Below are 20,759 nucleotides of genomic sequence, written 5' to 3' on the forward strand. Positions count from 1 at the left end.
ACTTCCTCGTCCCCAAAAAGGATGGCGGGTTTCGGCCCATCCTCGATCTCAGACACCTGAACCGCATGTTCATGAACCGGGCGTTCAGGATGATTACTTTGAATCAGATTCTCCTGCAAATATTCCCAGGGGACTGGTTCTTTTCTCTGGATCTGAAAGATGCATACTTTTACATCCAGGTAGCCCCCCAGCACAGACGATTCTTGAGATTCGCCTTCGAGGGAGTGGCTTATCAATACACAGTCCTGCCCTTCGGACTGTCCCTGGCTCCTCGCACTTTTACGAAGTGCATAGATGCAGCTCTTTCTCCTCTGAGACAGAAGGGAATCCGCATTCTGAATTACCTCGACGACTGGCTCATCTTAGCCCAGTCAGAGGCCGAGCTAGTGTCCCACAGGTCCCTCCTCCTCAGCCACTTGGAGTGCCTAGGACTCAGGGTCAATTTCGCCACGAACTTCGTTCCTGGGGGCAGTTTTCGATTCAGGACACATGAGGGCTGCAGTTGCACCAGAACGTGTCAAAATCAAAATTTTAGCCCTTCGCCCCCTAAAGATGTTTCAAAGGATGTTTCCAGAGCTATCTCAGCTGCTTACGGCAGCCCCGTGGCCCATTCCCCTGAGGCGGGACCTCCTCTCTCAGGCGAACAGGACAATTTGGCACCCCCAACCCGAGTTGTGGGCGTTGCACCTTTGGGTTCCCGATGGGAATCAGTAGATCTCCCTGAAAGTGTCCTAAACACTATTTCACAGACTAGAGCCCCGTCCACGAGACGCCTCTATGCCCTTAAATGGTCGATGTGCAACCCGTGGCGAAGACACTATTTTCTGCAACATATCTGTGATATTGTCAGTTCTACAAGAGCTGTTGGACAAGGGCCGCTCCCCTTCCACGCTCAAGGTCTATGTGGCAGCTATAGCAGCTTCCCATGCTCCTATAGCAGTATAGTTTGTGGGCCGGAACAACCTAGTTGTTCGTTTCCTGAGGGGTTCCAGGAGTCTCAATCCGCCCCGGCCCCCTACTGTCCCTGCGTGGGACCTACCCACAGTCCTGAGGGCCCTCAAGGGGTCTCCTTTCGAGTGACTACAGTCTGTGAACCTAAAAACCCTATCATTAAAGACTGCCCTGCTACTGGCGTTAGCATCGGTCAAACGAGTAGGTGACTTACAGGCACTCTCGGTGAGTCCTGCCTGCCTCGAGTTTGGGCCTAACGACTCCAAGGTCGTCCTAAAGCCGAGGCATGGTTACGTTCCTAAGGTGCTCTACACCCCGTTTAGAGCACAGGTTATCTCTCTCTTGGTGCTTCCTCCGTCGGAGGAAGACCCAGAGTTGAACCTTGTCTGCCCTGTCAGGGCGCTGAGAATTTACATCGAGCGTTCTGCTCCATTTAGGCAGTCGGAACAACTCTTTGTGTGCTTCGGCGGCCACGCCAAGGGGTCTCCGGTCACAAAGCAGAGAATTTCTCGATGGCTAGTTGATGCTATTGCGCTAGCATACTCCTCCCTCGACCTCCAAAGCCCCATATGAGTGAGAGCCCATTCCATTCGGGGTGTGGCCTCGTCTTGGGCATGGTGTAGCGGGGTGTCCATGGCAGACATTTGTGCGGCGGCCGGCTGGGCCTTGCCGTCCACGTTCACCAGGTTCTATAGCCTGGACGTTTCAGCCTTGCAGGCTCGGATCCTTTCTGCATGAAGGGCACGCGCCTGTTACAACAGGCATATTCCTTGTGCGTTCTTGACCCTTCTAAAAAGTGCTGAGACGACACAGGATTATTTTGGAACGGTTATCTTGTCTTTGGTGAGTTCTGAGCCTTATTGCTCAAGGCCAGTTCGTGCCTATCATTCCACTTTCATGGCACGGCGTGACTGTATTGGTTCCCCATAGCATCTAGCAACGCAGTATGAGTGTAGTATAGAAAGGGAACGTACTCAGTTACTAACGTAACCTCGGTTCCCTGAGATACGGGAACAAGTACTGCGTTGCAGGCCGTGCCATAACGTTGCACAACTCAGAGTCGTCGCTTCAGTCGATTTGACCTGAGATCCTATGGCGCTATGCCCGTTTATATAGCCAGATGGCTCCGCCCATCCTGGCGGGCTTCCTCGCCATAGGCACGTGAAGTTCCGCTGCCGAGCCATTGGTTCGCTTTATTGCACTGCAAGAACCAATGGTCGTGCAGTTTCACTGTGTGATTGTAAAGGCTTCATTCATCAGAGAAAAAGGAGTTTTCTCCATAGCGTCTAGTTATCACATCAGTTATATAGAACTGGTTTCGATTTTACACAACGGACACAGCGTAAGCAATGGCTGTTTGCAAAATTCAAACTTAAAGGCAAGATCTACACTTCAAGGAAACATGACGAACTTGTTTAATGATCTCAAAAAAAAGCAACCCATGAGTACGCTGTCAGGTAAGAAGGCACGGGGAGTAAGAAGGCAAGAACAGCACCTTAGCAGAAACAGCGCTGAAGTAACAAAGGTGTTTCAAAAAGGCACTACTTAGGAGAAAACAATTAAGTGCTGGGAAAGACATCACTAACATAACATAATTAACATTTTATCTAGCCATGGATACACTGCAAAAAAAAAAAAAAAAAAAAAGCTAGCAGAATTTACTTAACTCAAATTCATACATCAGTTGTATGTGATTAAATTGAGTTACATTAACACAATTTGTTTCTGTAAATCCAACGTGATTTGATCATTTAATTTCAAAGTCCTGAATACAATCAAAACCTGCATGTTCACCCAAGCTGAGGATCAAAACCTGGGTCGCTGTTCGCTGTACTATTATACCACATTTGTTTTCATTCATTTTAATTAATTCCATTTACGTTATGAAATCTCGTGAGGATCACATTAATACTACGTGAATTGATCACATTCACTCTATATTATTGAAACAAGTAATTAGAAACTTGTCTAAATAAAATTTAATATAAGCAATTAAATTGCATTTTGATGAGAAATTTAATATTATTATGTAAACTATAGGTAATATGTTCACTAAAATCTGACCGACTGCATATTCCTTTTTTTTCAGTGTATAATACCCATCAAAACGGTCAAAAATAAGGGTTTTAAATGACTTCTAAAAATAGCCCTCGTTATAACTTACCGAGTAGCAAATATTTTTCTGACACTGCCATTTTCTGCCATTTTATTGGCAGAAGTGCAATAAAAACCCTAACCCTAACCCAAAACAATGAAACACAAATCTCTTATTTTAAAAATATTAAATAAACTTGTAAACCAAGTGTGCTAATATATTCAGTATTTTTAAAATATGTAAATCCTCACTCTTCTGCTAATCATCTTTCCATTTAGAAAGTTAAAAAAAGACATTAGTAGAGGTGATGTATATTTTTATTTAACATTTTTAAATATGCTATCCAAGTTTTATTGTTTTCACTGTAGCAATAACTGTTTAAGTGCCCTTTATTAAAATTTGTTTGAAAAGGTACTTGGGCCTAATTGGTTTTTCTTTGAGTTTATGTTTCCCTGTAGAGCTATATCCATCAATAGGAAAATTAGTTTGGTTGCTCTAACCTAAAAATAGTCTTAAAAACCAACATGAAAAATAATCATGATCATATTGTGGATTGTGAGCCAGACTGAAAAAATCTTGGTATGATTTTTTTTGTCAGATCTAAGTTTAAAAATAGAATTATTTTTAAATACCATCTGCTGTCTTTGTCAATAGTAACTGATTATAATCCATTATAATGGCTAATATTCGATTTATGATTGTTGCCTTGATTCAGTTCAGTCGCTGCCTTTTAAACTAACATATGATCCAAACTGTCTGATCTTTCCATCCCTAAGTCATAGCCATGGAAGTATTACGGATAAAATTTGTTACCAAGTGTAATTAGTTTGATTTTAAAGACTGCTGGGTTAATATTGCAGCCGGGTCCGTAAGTATTTGGGCAATGACACAATTTTTGTAATTTTGCCTCTGTAAACCACCACGATGGATTTGAAATGCAGCAATGAAGATGTGATTGAAGTGTAGACTATTAGCGTTAATTCAAGGGGTTTAAGAAAAAATACTGCATTAACCGTTTAGGAATTACGGCAATTTTTTTACATAGGCACTCCATTTTCACAGGCGCAAAAGTAATTGGACAAATTCTATTTTTAATACTTGAATGCAAATACTTTGCAGTCGATGACTGCCTGAGGTCTGGAACCCACGGACATCACTAAATGCTGAGTTTCCTCCCTTGAGATGTTTTACCAGGCCTTTGCAGCAGCAGCCTTCAGTTGCTGCTTGTTTGTGGGTCCTTCAGTTTTGTCTTCTGTAAGTGAAAAGCAGGCTCAGTTGGGCTGAGGTCAGGTGACTGACTCATTTCAGTAAGGTGTCAGGTGACTGACTCATGCCTTAAGAAGCTCTTGGGTTGGTTTTGCGGTATGTTTTAGGCCATTATCAGTTTTGCAGCATTTGACTGAACCTGCGTAGAAAGTATAGCTCTATACACTTCTATCAGCAGTCACATCATCAGTAAACACCAGTGACCCAGTTCCACTGGTAGCCATACAAGCCCATGCCCCCACATGTTTGAGAGGTATGCCTTAGAACATGAGCTATTCCTTTCCTTCTCCATACTCTTCTCTTCTCTTCCCATCATTCTGATGCACATTAATCTTGGTTTCATCTGTCCAAAGAATCTTGTTCCAGAACCGGGCAGGCTTTTTTAGATGTTTTCTAGCAAAGTCTTATCTGGCCTTTCTGTTCTTGAGTGTTACCAGTAGTTTGCATGTTGAGGTTAACCATCTGAATCTACATTCATGAAGGTGTGGCAATGATATGCCTACCTCCTCCAGAGTGTTCTTGACTTGGCTAGACATTGTGAAGGGGTTTTTCTTCACCAAGGAAAGAATTCTATGATCATCCACTTTAGTTGTCTTCTGTGGTGTTCCAGGCCTTTTGGTGTTGCTGAGCTCTCCGGTGCATTCCTTCTTTTTAAGAATGTACCAAATTGTTGATTTGACTACTCCTAAAGTTTCTGCTATCTCTCTGACATGTCTGTTTTGTTTTTTCAGCCTAGATGGCCTCCATCACTTGCATCAACACCTCTTTGGACTGCATGTTGAGAGTTCACATGAACAGCTACCAAATGCAAAATCAACACTTGGAATCAACCCCAGACCTTTTATCTCCTTAATTTGTCATGAAATAATGAGGAAAGAGGCCAGACCTGGCCATGAAACTGCTTATCAGTCAATTGTCCAATTACTTTTGAGCATGTGAGAATGGAGGGACTCTGTAAAATATGGCTGTAATTCCTAAACAGTTAATGCAATATTTTTATAAAAAAGCTGAAAATTTACTCTTAAATCACATCTTGATTGCTTCATTTCAAATCTGTTGTGATAATGTACAGAGGCATAATTACACAAATTGTGTTAGTGTCCAAATACTTATGGACCCGACTGTATATAAAGGTGAAGCAGGAGCTGGAAAAATGCTGCACCTACAAACTCACAGACACATGCATCTCGCAAGCAAGAGTATAGACAGTACACCCTGTAATTTCAGTATAACTCAGGCCTCTCTAAATACATAAACACAGTTGTACACTACACCCCACCGAGTGGCCCAAGGCCTCTAGATGCAGACATTGTTAGCTATAAATATAACCATCTGTAACCACCTACTTTGGTTTATGACTCATTGTAAAATCCCTACTTTCACAGAAACAAGAGGCTAAATGGAATATGAGTCCTCTTCCACATTTTGCAGGAATCATTATGTGAGATGTGTGTCTGTGAAAATGTCTCACCACATGTCAATAGGAGTGGAGTACTTTGTTGATCCTAGTAACACGTCTGGCGGTCTGTACCAGAGTGTGACCACCTCATTAGAATATGTCTTAGTAGGTACAGACCTGGCTCGAGCCAAACCTGCAACAATAGAATTCATGATTATAGCTATGAAGCATTTATTGGAAATAAATAAATAATACTGGATAGCAATAAATAGCATTGGAAATAACAATATTCATCACAGGTGTTTGTCTTTGAACACATCCTAGAGGAAAGCAAGAAGTCTTGTGAAATTCAAGACTCCTTTAATCCCATTAAGCATAATTGTAACATACTCGACAATATATAATTATTGTAAAAAAACAAAAACAAGACTATTTAGCACTGCCCTATTCTTGTCCTTTTGAACTGGTTTTAAAAGACACTGACACTTTAATATTATACAAAGAAAAGTATTTTAAGGATGATGCCCAGCTGAAACACAGTACACAATATTTATACTTTCACTAAAGTCTCTCTAATGAACTCAAATATAGACAATACACTTTACCCTCTTAAGGTCTCTAAATATAGTTATGATTATCTGTAATTTATGTATATCAAAAGCAATATATGTAACTATGGAAGCAAGAGATAACCAGCACAGAGCCGCATGTGTGCGTGTGCGTGTGTGTGTATAGGAGGGAAAATAAAACCGCTGAAAAGGGAAAGTAAAAGACAGAATAAAACACCTCGAGTTGCTCCCAAGCCTGCCTCCTGCTTTCTCATTTCCTCCTGAACTTGGGAGAGTGTCACAGTAATATTTCAATACGTCTTGCAGAAAATATAAATAATTAAATGTTATATAATTATGTCTTGCACACTCAGCATCCACTTTATTAGGATCACTTGTACACCTGCACATTCATGCAGTTATGCAATCAGCCAATCATGTGGCAGCAGCACAATACAAAACATTACGCAGATACAGGTCAAGAGTTTCAGTTAATTTCACATCAAATATCAGTATGAAGAAACAATGTGATCTCTGTGACTTTGATCATGGCATGGATGTTGGTACCAGATGGGCTGGTTTGAGTCTTTCAGAAACTGCTGATCTACTGAGATTTTCACACACACCAGCCTCTAGAGTTTACACACAATGGTGTGAAAAACAAAAAAAATAAATAAATAAATAAAAAATTTGAGTAAGTGACAGTTCTGTGTTGATAAGAGAGTTGGCCAGATTGTTTTGAGCTGCCAGGAAGGATATAATTACTCATTTATTCACTCGTTACTCATTTATTCACTCTTTAGAAAAGCACCTCAGCATGCACAAAACATCAAACCTTGACGTGGATAGGCTACAACAGCAGAAGACCATACTGGATTCCACTCCTCTCAGCCAAGACCAGGAATCTGAGGCTATCATGGGAACAGGCTGTCCAGTCCACTTCACCTGTCCAGTTTGGGGGGAGTCTGTGCTCATGATTTGATGTTTTGTGCATGCTGAGATGCTTTTCTGCTCACCACGGTTGTAAAGAGTGATTATTTGAGTTACTATATCCTTCCTGGCAGCTTGAACCAATCTGGCTGTTTTCCTCTGACCTCTCTTATCAACAATTTTTTTCCGCCCATAGACCTGTCGCTCGCTCCATGTTTTTTGTTTTTTTGCCCCATTCTGTGTAAATTCTTGATACTGTTGTATGTAAAATTCCCAGATCAGCAGTTGAGCCAGATCATCTGAAATACTCAAACCAGCACTTCTGGTAACAACAACCATGCCATGATCAAAGTTACAGAGATCACACTTTTTCTTTATTTTGATGTGATTAGATAACTGCGTGAATGTATGGGTGTTCCTAATAAAGTGGACAGTGAGTGTATATAAAATGTGTGTATGTAATATAATCAGCAATAAATGTCACTAGATATCGTGGAAATGTAGAATCATAGTGATATTGTATTACACAAGCTTAGATGATGTGCAGCTGTTGTGTGTTAGTTCGTATGTATGGAAAACTTTGTATTAATGAAATTTAAAGTTTCTCACAAAAACTGTAATGTGAATTGAGCTGACTTGGTATATAAAAAAAAAACCAAATTAAAGTAGTTTCTTATTAAACAATTAGTATTTATTATTATGAAAATTGATAGTTATATAAGATTTGCAGGCAAAAAAAGTCCTATTAAAATAAATAAAGTTTTTAGTATTAGAGTAGACTCTGAAGACTATAAAGCCATCCTCGGTTAATATTTTTACGCCATGCATTAGACATCTGTGTAACGGTTCGGCGCGGTGGAAACGCAGGTCAGTTTTAAAAGCATCTGCTGATCGCTTATTCAGCACTGGCACTTTGGCAGTGGAAAATGGTTATGTGAAATAGTAGATCGATAACTGCAGGAAACTGCAACCTGAGGTTTCACAATCACTTGTCACAATCACTTGTTTTTCATATTTCAGATTGATATTGTTATGGCAATTTGGTTCTGATCTAAGCAAAGTTACAGCACTCTTTATATCTGATACACCTTTCTTCCAATATTCATTAACTTTTGACCAATAAGACAGAGAAAACTCTGCACTACAAATTACCTGACATTGTTTAAACGTATGCATAGACTTACTTTGACATTATGAACACACATGATGCTCCCGCAGTCATCCATGTACTGCTTTAGATCCTTAATATTTATCAGGAAAAAAACAAGCATGTTAGAAAAGCACTCACACTAACCCACAAACATTAATGACAGATACCTAGACGTTTACCTAATCTCATCTACCCACCAGGTACTCAAAGACCAGTGTTGTCCGTGTGGATGATGTCATGAAGAGTGACAATGTTCGCATGTTTTAAATCCTTCAGGAGGTATACTAAATTGTAAGACAATGAGAAGACAAAGGCAAAAAATATTAAGAAAAAAAAAAATCATTATTTCTTTATTTCATACATTTGTATAACTGCCTTTATTCTTCAATCAGTATTAAAGGTTTGTATGAGGGTGAATGTTGTGAACATGCTGAAGTATTACCTTCACGAATAGCAGTGCATGGTGCACCCTCTTCATGCTCCAGCCAAATCTCCTTCAGAGCCACCAGATTATCAGTCAGCTTACTGTGCCCCTTATACACTGTTGCATAGGTTCCCTATGAGGAGGATGGGATAGAGTACATCAAGAATACATCCTGAACCTGGAAACCATCACTTCTTGTGACTGCATGTTTGGATATATTTATGGACTCCCATTTGGTCTATGGCACATTTAATTTGAATAAATATTGGACTTCGAATGAAGATTAGGATTATACCTTAATCTTACATCTAAAGTGGTTGTTCACGACCCATTTGTAACCTCTTCGTTTGTTAACCATACAGAACTTATACCACAGCGCTGCTGATTTCTCTTTATTCTGACTGGTCAGAAGGTGCTGATGGATTTTAGATGACAGCACAGTTATGACATTTTCAGCTGCAAAGAAAATCAGCTGTATGTTAATCTGTTCTCACACGTTATCGTTTCTACAGCAACAACTCATTCACAACAACTTGTATAGTGGAAGCTCACATAACTTAAGCCTTGTAAATAACCCTCAGTTATTTGAGTTAGTTTTGGAGTTTAATATACACCAATCAGCCATAACATTATGACCACCTGCCTAATATTGTGTTGGTCCCCCTTTTGCTGCCAAAACAGCCCTGTCCCGTCGAGGCATGGACTCCACTAGAGCCCTGAAGGTGTTATCTGGCACAAAGAAGTTAACAGCAGATCCTTTAAGTCCTGTAATTTGCGAGGTGGGGCTTCCATGGATTGGACTTGATGGCCAGCACACCCCACAGATGTGCGACTGGATTGAGATCTGGGAAATTTGGAGACCAAGTCAACACCTTGAACTCTTTGTCATGTTCCTTGAATCATTCCTGAACAATTTTTACAGTGTGGCAGGCACATTATCCTGCTAAAAGAGGACACTTCCATTAGGGAATACTGTTGCCATGAAGGGGTTTACCTGGTCTGCAACAATGTTTAGGTAGGTGGTATGTGTCAAAATAGCATCCACATGATGCCAGGACCCAAAGTTTCCCAGCAGCACAGCTTGCGTTCTTCCCATAGTGCATGCTGGTGCCATTTCTTCTCCAGGTAAACGATGGACACGCACCCAGCCTTCCACATGATGTAAAAGAAAATGTGATTTATTGGATCAGGCCACCTTCTTCCATTGCTCCATGGTCCAGTTCTGATGCTCACCTGTTCATTATAGGCACTTTTGGCAGTGGACAGCGGTCAGCAAGGGCACTCTGACAGGTCTGTGGCTACACAGCCCCATACGCAGCAAGCTGCGATACACTGTGTGTTCTGACACCTTTCTATCATAGCCAGCTTTAACTTTTCAGCAATTTGTGTGACAATAGCTCTTCTGTGAGATCAGACCAGACGGACTAGCCTTCACTCCCCACGCGCATCAGTGAGTCTTGGGCGCCCATGACCCTGTCGCTAGTTCACCGGTTGTCCTTCCTTGTGTGGCGCAGGGGAGGGCTAGTTCAGAAGAAACTAGTTAAGATGTAGCTGACTACGCCACCCTGTTAAACAGGGAAATCATGGTAATTATAGATTAAATCACTAACAAAAGATCACACAGGTACGTGGTTTCAGAAAAGAAGGGTAGAGGCGTAAATACGAAATACAAAACTTTATTAGAAACAAGCTAACACTATTTAAAAGTCATTAAAAGACTGTAGGACCCAACTAATAACACATGAGATACTGACACATGAAAGGAGACCAAGGCTTACCAATAGCAGGTAAGCTAGTTAATGAGCACTAAGCTCCTATCTCACTCACCCGGTGCACAGGTCACAACACACCCACACACAGATCAAGCGTGAACACACACTGCACCCCGTGCTGGAGTCCCACCACCACACACTAGGGTCGACTAGCGGCCTGCCTGGAAGCCTCAGCTCCTACAACAAAAGGCAATATTAACAGGGAATCTCCAAATGCACACACACACACACACAAAAAAACCAAATACAACGAAATAACTACCAAACACTAAAACAAAAAAAATGCAACAAATGAATACAAGCATCAAACAGCAAATATAAACAAACAAACGAATGTACATGAAATGTACATGCTAAAACAAGTTTAAACAGAACAAAATACACAGCAAACAAACAGAACAGTATAAAGAAAAACAAAAACTAAACCTAAAGAAAAGACAAGTACAACAACCAAAATAAAAAAAAAAAAACGAACATGCGCTGAAAGACAGGTCCGAAAACCCTGTATCCAACGTGTCAAGAAGCAAATGCGGAAAAAAGGAAACTATGCAGACAAAGCAGCAGTGCCAACAAATGTTGCCCCACAAGCTTCATTAAACACAATTGGCCCCAAATTCAACGATTCTTCCTAAAAAAAAGAAGATTTTATACAGTGAATGATTAGAAGAATACACAAGAATACACAACGGTCATTTCATGTACCTTTGTGTTGCCATGTATCTCATGCATACTTGCGAATGCAAAAAGACATCCAAGAGTACTTACACGCAGGGCCAACGAAGGAGAACGCTGAGCAAAAGGGAGATGGAGGAGGGCAACCACCATCCAATGCAACAATTGTCCATAAAACTAAAATCCAAGAAAACCAAATTACCCAAAACACGCATCTCAATGCTAACTAATTAGCCAAACACACGTACCTGGAGAGCGAAAAGGGGAAAAACCGGAAGGGGCGGATCTCAGGCAGCGACGCACAAGCGGTGCTCCAACACACAACGGTGCCTTAAAAGTCCCCTTTTATACCCTCACAAAATTCTGTGATTGGGCAACTTGTGCATTCGGGCATATTAAAATGCAGGAAAAGAAACAGCACCGTCTGTCCCACTACAATTGGGCCACTTTTGGTAGGTACTAACCACTGTATACCAGGAGCACCCCACAAGGCCTGCCATTTTAAAGATGCTGTGACCCAGTCATCTAGCCATCACAATTTGGCCATTGTCAAAGTCTCTCTAATCCTTACTCTTGCCCATTTTTCCTGTTTCCAACACATCAACTTCGAGAATCGACTGGTCACTTGCTGCCTAATATATCTCAACCCTTGACAGGCGCTATTGTAATGAGATAATCAATATTATTCACTTCTCCTGTCAGTGGTCATAATGTTATGGCTGATCGGTGTATTATTTTAATATTATTTTTATTTAGTATTTTTTTTTGAAAGGCGGCTTGCCAGAAGTGCCCAGAGTTTGCGCCTGCACGGAGATCGCGTTTTACACTGAGATCGTGCATAGATGGAGACGGGTCTCAGAGTCACGGAGCTGAAGTAGATAATTAAGGACACTCTCAAGTGAATTTAGGCATCCAGTCACTGTTTGTTGTTTTATTTTTGTAGTATTTTTGTATTTTTTTTGTTGTTTGGCACCTGGTTGGAAGGGAGAACAAGGTAGTCATGTATATTTATGCATTTGTTTATTTATTTATGCACATATTAAAGAATAATAAAGCAAGATATGCTATATATATATATATATAGCATATCTTGCTTTATTATTCTTTAATATGTGTTTGCTTTATTTGTGAGTAATTTTATATTGCTGTGATAAATGTTAGTATTATTTCCATATTTTTGTTGTTAATTGTTGATTGTTTCTTTTCATTTATATGAATGAGAATTTTTAACGAATCCCAATATTGTTTATCTGTTCTAGCTCTTACGGTGTTGTGAGTTAATAAGGACAATAAATGAAGATAGAAAGACAGTACAACATAAGTTAATGAGCTCAATCCTTTATTTCTCCAACTGGGCTGCTACAGTAAGAGCTTGTTTCCAAAGATTCCATTTGCTGATGTAAATGATGACAGAACAAGCACTCCTGTGAAGGAAACGGAAGCATCAAAAATCTTACCTTCTCAGAGCAGAGATACAGATGATGAGATAGATGAAGTATGTCGCTCCAAAGGCAAACGAATTCCAACAGAAAAGATGCTTGCACACCAAAAGGAAGAGTCACAAAGGTCAGAGATAAGGCTTATACATATATGAGCGATGGAAAGCTGAGGCTCGAAAGGCAAGAGAGCAGCTGAAAACAGACATTCCTGAGAGTCAACTTGCAACACTTGTAGACACACTGGAAAGAGAAAGAGACAATGTAATTAATGCATACTCAAGGATTCGAAGTTGTGTCACTCCACCCACTGACATAAGAAGACACATTGATGCGCATGATGCTGTGATGAAGGACATTGTGATGATTGCTTATGAGAGGATCTCAGGTGTTGAAGGAGACTTCGACGGTGAAAGAGTAAAGGGGCGTCTCCGCGAATTGCTTGACCGAGATTATGCTCGCTCCATCTACGGTTCTACAGTCTCACATATCAGCTCTAAGCCGAGTACACCCATGACTTAACCTTCACTGAACTCCATGCTGATGGCTAAACCCATAGAGGAAGCCGCAGAGCTTGCCACAAAGGAAGCAGAATATGAAGCGGTAATGGAGGAAAACAATCAAAGAAAAAAAATACAACTTTTGGAAGAGAAGCAAAGGAGAGAACTTGATGCTCAAAGAAGTGGGCTGGAAAGATTACAAGCGGAAAAGAAGGTAAGAGCAGCCAGAGCATGACTAGAAGTGTATGACAAGGAAGAAATCATTCACTTTGCTCACCAGGATAATAAGCTGCAGCGGCCTATAAGCACCCCTATACAAGAACCTGCATATCTATCATCAATTAGACCAACACCCAATGACAGAGCATCACTGCCACCTCCCAATGCTGATGTGTCTTACCTTGTGCAGGCCATCCAAAACAGCATAATGCTAAACAGACTTCCTATGCCAGAGCCCATAGTCTTCAGTGGTGACCCCATTCATTTTATTGAGTGGAGAGCATCATTCCAATCACTTATCGACAGAAGGTATATCTCCCGAGCAGATAAGTTATAGTATTGGTATGTCACGGGTACTGCTCGTAAAACTCTGGAAGGCATCTTTTACAGAAATGATGAGGAAGCCTACAAGGATGCATAGAAAAGACTTCAGGATCGTTATGGACAGCCATACATTATACAAAGAGCATTTCGAGAAAAACTTGCAAACTGGCCCAGAATCCAGTCCAAGGATGCTGAAGGACTCAGAAATTTCTCAGATTTCCTGAATGCATGTAAAGATGCTATGCCTCATGTGAAGGGACTGGAGATACTGAATGATTATGAAGAGAACAGGAAACTCGTCAGCAAAATTCATGACTGGGCAGCCACCCATTGGAATCGTCAAACTACACAAATGCTGAGTGAGACTCAAGATTTCCCAACCTTCCGTGATTTTGCTGCCTTCATGTCAGTTGAGGCAGAGGTAGCCTGCAACCCAGTGACTTCCTTCTGTGCTCTTCACACTTCAGAAGTGTGGAGAAGTAAGGAGAAACATAACCCCAAGGTTAGTAAGAACAAAGCCATTGTCTTCCATACGAAGATTGTCACCAAATATGAGAACTTGAGACCTGTTAGTAAAGTCACAAACCCATGCTTGCTTTGTCAAAGCAGTGAACATCAAATTCATGGTTGCTCTAAATTCTTGGCAAAGTCACTTGAAGAGCGCAGACAGTTCATCAAGGACACTAAGCTGTGCTATGGTTGTTTGAAGCTTGGTCACAGCGCCAGAGACTGCCGTTACAGACATACATGTAATACTTGCAAGGGTAGACATCCGACCTGCTTACACGATGATATCTTCAGAAAGGTGAAGTCCTCCCCTGTTCAAAGCCGAGACAATGCAAACGAGAAAGTTGTGACGACATCTTTGAGTGTAGAATCTGGATGTACATCTGCTAACACCTCGATGATAGCACCAGTGTGGGTGTCTTCACAAAGTGACCCAGTTTCTGAGAAACTCGTCTACGCTCTCCTAGACACACAAAGCGACACTGTCTTCATTGATTATTCAGTAAGTCAAAGTATGAAGGTAGACTCATGCCCAGTCACTCTTAGGCTCACTACTATGGTTGGAAGAGATTCACTGATATCAAGTGAAAGAGTCTCAGGTCTTAGAGTTAGAGGCCTTAATTCCACAGTAGTTCTGAACCTTCCTCCTGCATACACCAAGGAATGTATCCCTGTGCATCGTGCCTACATCCCTACCAGTGAGACTGCCAGGCGCTGGAAACATCTTGTGCTCTGCTCATGGCAAAATCTAGAGTAGCCCCACTCAAAGTAACAACAATTCCTCGGTTAGAGTTGACTCCTGCGGTTGTGTCAGTTGCAGTAAATGATGTGTTAAAGGAAGAAATGGATCTTACAGATGCAGAGGCATATTTCTGGACTGACTCTCAAGTAGTGTTGGGTTACATCAGCAATGAAGCCCGTCACTTCCACACATTCGTTGCAAACAGAATTCAGAGAATTCATCACAGCACAGCTCCTCAACAGTGGCGATATATTCCCTCAGACGAGAATCCAGTTGACCATGTGTCACGAGGTCTGAGTGTTGACAGTCTTGTCACTTCCAATTGGTTTACTGGATCAAAGGTTTTATGGGAAAGGCACATACCTCTCTCTGTGGATGTTAACGTACAAGTTCCGATTGGAGACCCTGAGGTCAAGAAGGCTCAATCTCTGAATACACAATCAGCGGAGTATCCCAGTTTACCCAACCGTCTCACAAGGTTTTCTTCATGGTCCAAAGTCATCCAAGTGATTGCACGCCTACTCCGTCGAGCCAAGAAGGACAAGTCAAGCATTCACAGTACAGTAGTCGAGCATGAAGATGCTAAGCACATCATCAAAGATTTACAGAGCCAGATGTATCCAGAAGAGATAGCCTTACTTAGTAAGGGCAAGCAACTCCCACACAACAACAGGCTTTACTATCTTGATGCCTTGGTAGATCACGATGGATTGCTTAAGGTGGGAGGAAGACTTTGTGATGCTTCTGTTCCCAACTCCATTAAACATCCAGTGATAATTCCAACGGAACACCATCTCACAAAACTTCTCATCGCTGATTGTCATGAAAAAACTCGACATCAAGGTAAGGGCCTGACCACAAATGAGATCAGCTCAAGAGGGTTTTGGATCCCTGGTGTAAATAGGACTGTAGCCTCCTTTGTACGACAGTGTGTATAGTGTCGTAAGTTTCGCAGACCCACAGAAGAGCAAAAAATGGCTAACCTGCCCCCAGAGCATATATAGATCCATCCCCTCCATTCACGTACTGCGGAATGGATTGTTTTGGTCCGTTCATCACTAAACAAGGGCGCAAATCGTACAAGAGGTATGGACTTCTCTTTACCCATTTCTCTTGCAGAGCCATCCATATTGAGATGATGAGTGACATGTCCACGGATTCCTTCATCAACGGCCTGTGATGTTTCATTGCGATCAGAGGAGCAGTCCATCAGATAAAGTGTGACCAAGGCAGTAATTTCATTGGAGCCAAGAATGAGTTTGCAAAGGCCATGAAGGAGATCGACACAAACCGTCTGGTAACACTCTTAGCAGAAAACCAGTGTGACTTTGTCTGCAATGTGGCCTATTCAAGCCACACTGAAGGAGTTTGGGAGAGACAGATTAGGACGGTGAGAAGTATTCTTAATACCACTCTGTCTCTCTCTTCTGGAAGTCTTGATGACTCTTCTCTACGGACCTTCTGCTACGAAGCTATGGCGGTTGTAAATAGCCAACCGCCCACAGTAGATAATCTGAATAATCCTAAAAGTCCTGAACCTCTAACTCCAAATCATCTGCTCACCCTGAAAACTACCCAAGCCTTACCAGCCCTGGTAAGTTTGTCCGAGAAGACATGTATGCTCGCAAGAGATGGCGTCATGTCCAATACTTAGCAGAGCAATTTTGGGGCCGTTGGAGGAAGCAGTACTTGTCTAACATCGTAACTAGACAATGCTGGCTTACACCAAGAAGGAACATGCAAGTGGGAGACATAGTCTTGGAGAAGACAGACAATCTACCCAGGAATGAGTGCCGCTTGGCAGAAGTTATTGAGACTGTCGTTGACATGGATGGTTGACAATGTCTGGAGGCTGCCTGAACTTCCTGATATATCCTTTGATTTAAGCAATTCACAGTAGAATATGTTTCACTTCTGTGTTTACTTTTACATCTAGCCTTAGAAATAGAAAATTTAATTTAGAACTCATTCGCTCATTTTAGAACGTTACTTTGCATTCTTTGAGTTATTTTCACCTGTAGAGACCTTTTTTTGGCTTGCTGGAAATGCCCAGAGTTCGTGCCTGCACGGAGGTCGCGTTTTACACAGAGATCGTGCATAGATGGAGAAGTGTCACAGAGTCACGGAGCTGAAGTAGATAATTAAGGACATTCTCAAGTGAATTTAGGCATCCAGTCACTGTTTGTTGTTTTATTTTTGTAGTATTTTTGTATTTTTTTTTTGTTGTTTGGCACCTGGTTGGAAGGGAGAACAAGCTAGTCATGTATATTTATGCATTTGTATATATATAGCATATCTTGCTTAATGATTCTTTTATGTGTTTGCTTTATTTATGAGTAATTTTATATTGTTGTGATAAATGTTAGTATTATTTCCATAATTTTGTTGTTAAATAGTCGATTGTTTCTTTTCATTTATATGAATGAGAATTTTTAACGAATCCCAATATTGTTTATCTGTTCTAGCTCTTACGGTGTTGTGAGTTAATAAGGACAATAAATGAAGATAGAAAGACAGTACAACATCAGTTAATGAGCTCAGTCCTTTATTCCTCCAACCTGGGCTGCTACAAGCCTAACGATAAACATTTTTAAAAGAAACCTTTTTTTATTTGACAATGATAATCCAGATTATCAATGTCTATATAGACATTGCTCTGGTGAGGCTTAAGGAAAGGAAATGCTTTAACATGTCTGAAAGAAGACTCAGTCCATGTTAGAGCTTTAAGGTAAAACTGTTCCTTTAAGAGAGAAATAAACTGTTCCTTTAAGAGAGAATAATCTGAAGGCACAATTTGGGAAGTGTTTTGAGAAAGCAATAACCATGCTGTGACTGTGAGTATGCATATTTCACTGCAGCTGACGCATGTTGTAGGGAAATTACATCTCAGTTATCAGCCCTTACACCACGGTAAACCAAACAGGTACACATTGTAAGTATATAATTACAGTCCATAGCTCATGTCAGCCACCATCTATGCCTGTCCATCAGTGGAAAGGATCCAACATAGGAGCACTACTAACCAAATATTATTTGTAGTAACCCAGTGGCATGGCAGAGTGTATGACACTAGTACAAGTGTATCAGGCACAACATTGATGTAACTTGTAGGTGTATAATTCAGTATTATAACCCATCATCATTTGTTATGATACCAGTTTCGGACCACAGAAATGCCACTCGATATTTTTGTTGGTGGAATACTCTCAATCCAGCAGTAACATTAAGGTGTGTGCGTATGGGGTGTCAACGCCCTTATGGATGCTCATGAGTACATGACAGATTGGGTTTTGGATATTCATATATGCCATCAGGAAAATAAATAGTTGTGTAGTGTTTTTTGAAAAGCTTACCTGTCAGTTTACCTGTACTGCATAAAGATGGGATGAAGTATTTTACATTTTAAATTTATCATTAGAGTCAAATAAAGTCCCTTTCGATTCTCCGCCTTTGTTTTTCACAAACTCCTCTGCTTAAACAAATGCTTAAATTAGAGGTGAAGCTGTGAGGTGATAAATTATTACAGGATTATGAACTTACTTCTCCGAGTTTGTCCAATTTGATGTATGTCTCCAGTTTCCCGAAGCCAATTTCAGACTGTGTGAGAGAAATATACAGTAAGAATTTAGTAGTCATGCTTCCTAGCGACATTGTCTGTCTGCTATATGTTATATACCCATATAAGAGTTTACTGAAGAGTTGAGATTTTCAAGAAACTATTTTGATTATAATAACCATTATCTATATTTCCTTTTATTTGGCTTTATTGCGTTTACTATCTTGTGTATAGTGCATTTACACATTTACTACACTCAAAGGCCAAAGCCATGAAATAACTCTAATATGCCTAAAAATGTGTATATATTTTAAAACGTAACAAAAGTTTTCTTTAAATCTCTGGCCCTGCATGTCCACCCCCACATCCAACAGTTTGCTCTTCTTTCTCTTATGCCTTCTGGGTAGAAACACTTTGGTCACTTGCAGGACAGAAACTAGGCTAATACAAATGTAGCGAGACCAAGGTACCAATAAGAATTTAGATTACCGACCACGCCACCCAGGGGAGTTATGCCCCCCTTAGGAAAACTAACTATACAAAAAAAAAACCACCCACATTAAGCCCACATAAGGAACACTGGTTCGTACACAAGTAAACAGAGACAGGATTCACACTAAACAATTTCTTTATTGAATTCCTTTCAATGATTTTGTTACAACTCATAAAAAAAGAATAGCAAACACTGCAAATATAACCAGGGTTCAGTTATTCTGTAGGCCTACAGGACAGAACACACACATAAAATAGGACAGGGGCTTACCACAGGGAGGCGATCTGGAAGGAGGGTCCAAAAAGACCACACATGAAGCGCACACATACACTGCACAGCACACCCAGGTGACACTACACTGCCAGAAAGGTGAAACACACACAAACACAGGTACCCAGCCACCCGGTGCCAAGCCTCCCTGCCGGCGTCCCCCAACTCCTGAAACAGAACACACAAAAAGAAATGAACAAAAATACAGGAACAAAGAAAAAAAAAAAAAAAAAAAAAAAAAAAAAAAAAGAAAGAAAGAAAGAAAGAAAAAAAACATCTACCAACAAAATTACACCAACATGCTCACATGCACACACAAACACACGCTAGCACCACACACAAACACGCACACACAAACACACTACCAACTACCCGCAAAAAAAACCAGAAAAACACACACTCGTACAAACATCACCACTCTAACGATTTTAGCGCGCTGATGATCTAATTATACACACTGCGCAACAATTACAAAAAAAACTGAATACACAGTATCACAAACAAAACAATAAAGAAATTCGCTAGAAACAAAACAGCAGCTCGCCGTCAGCAGACGGCCCCAATGGTTTGAAGTCACAGCAGCAAATCAGCAGCAGAAGTCACCTGCTAAATAAAGGACACCAAAGGCACCTATAAGCTCATATATAACTAGCTAATTAAAAAGAAAGATAAGAATTAACATAGCGACATACCACAAGCAGCGATGCAGAGGAGCTCCTTTAAAAAAAAGGGGAAACCTCCCAGTCAACCGACCACACAGCCTAATAGGGGCAGGTAACAGTGAATCAAGTGGCATACTAAAGCCAATATACTAAATATAGCAAGAAAGCTACATACCGGAAAGCAGGAACCGATGCAACACAACCTCAGGCTTACAACACTCACAGATGAGATATACGCACTATAAGCGCAAACAAGCAGCAACAAACTCCTGGAGCAGGACTCCAACAACTGCACCCTTTACAATCAAGGCACAGACCTCTACGGGCTCCGACTAACAGGAGAAAACCCAGGGTAGACGAGCAAACCAACAAAAAAAACTGCCACTTACCTTAGCATCGCCAACGCCGTGCTTTTAAAGGAGCTCCGAGGCTAACAATTGTCACAAATCAGTCGCATCTAGTGATGTCATACAGGTGCGACACAACACCGTTGCTGTAGCTTAAAGACACAGGCACCTCAACATCTATCCACTACACAAACCTAAGTTCATACTGCATGTGTCTACTGTGCTGATACTGTTGTTTTTTTGGTTTTTTTGGGGGTTTTTTTGTATAGCTATTTGAGTTTCTGCCAGAGGGTAAATGTGTTCCCTTTTTTCCATGTATCGTCAGTGTGTCCTCTGACCAACATAGTAAATGCAGCATGTTAGCCATCATCATAGTTACACTATATATTTCCCTCAGACATACACACACTGCACCAATTCTGTGAGATCTGTGAGAATCCCCCTTTCTGGTTTAAGCCACGCCCACTTCAGATTCAAATCCAATTACAAAGACGGG

At 40.9% G+C, this 20,759-nt stretch overlaps 1 pseudogene; it reads right to left on the reverse strand.

Annotated features, from left to right (window-relative positions):
• LOC113533566 (cyclin-dependent kinase 17-like) overlaps window positions 1-20,759 on the reverse strand; it is a 38,775-nt pseudogene that overhangs the window by 12,149 nt on the left and 5,867 nt on the right.

Source organism: Pangasianodon hypophthalmus, chromosome 8 (genome assembly GCF_027358585.1).
Source record: "Pangasianodon hypophthalmus isolate fPanHyp1 chromosome 8, fPanHyp1.pri, whole genome shotgun sequence".
In the NCBI taxonomy this organism is placed as follows: domain Eukaryota; kingdom Metazoa; phylum Chordata; class Actinopteri; order Siluriformes; family Pangasiidae; genus Pangasianodon; species Pangasianodon hypophthalmus.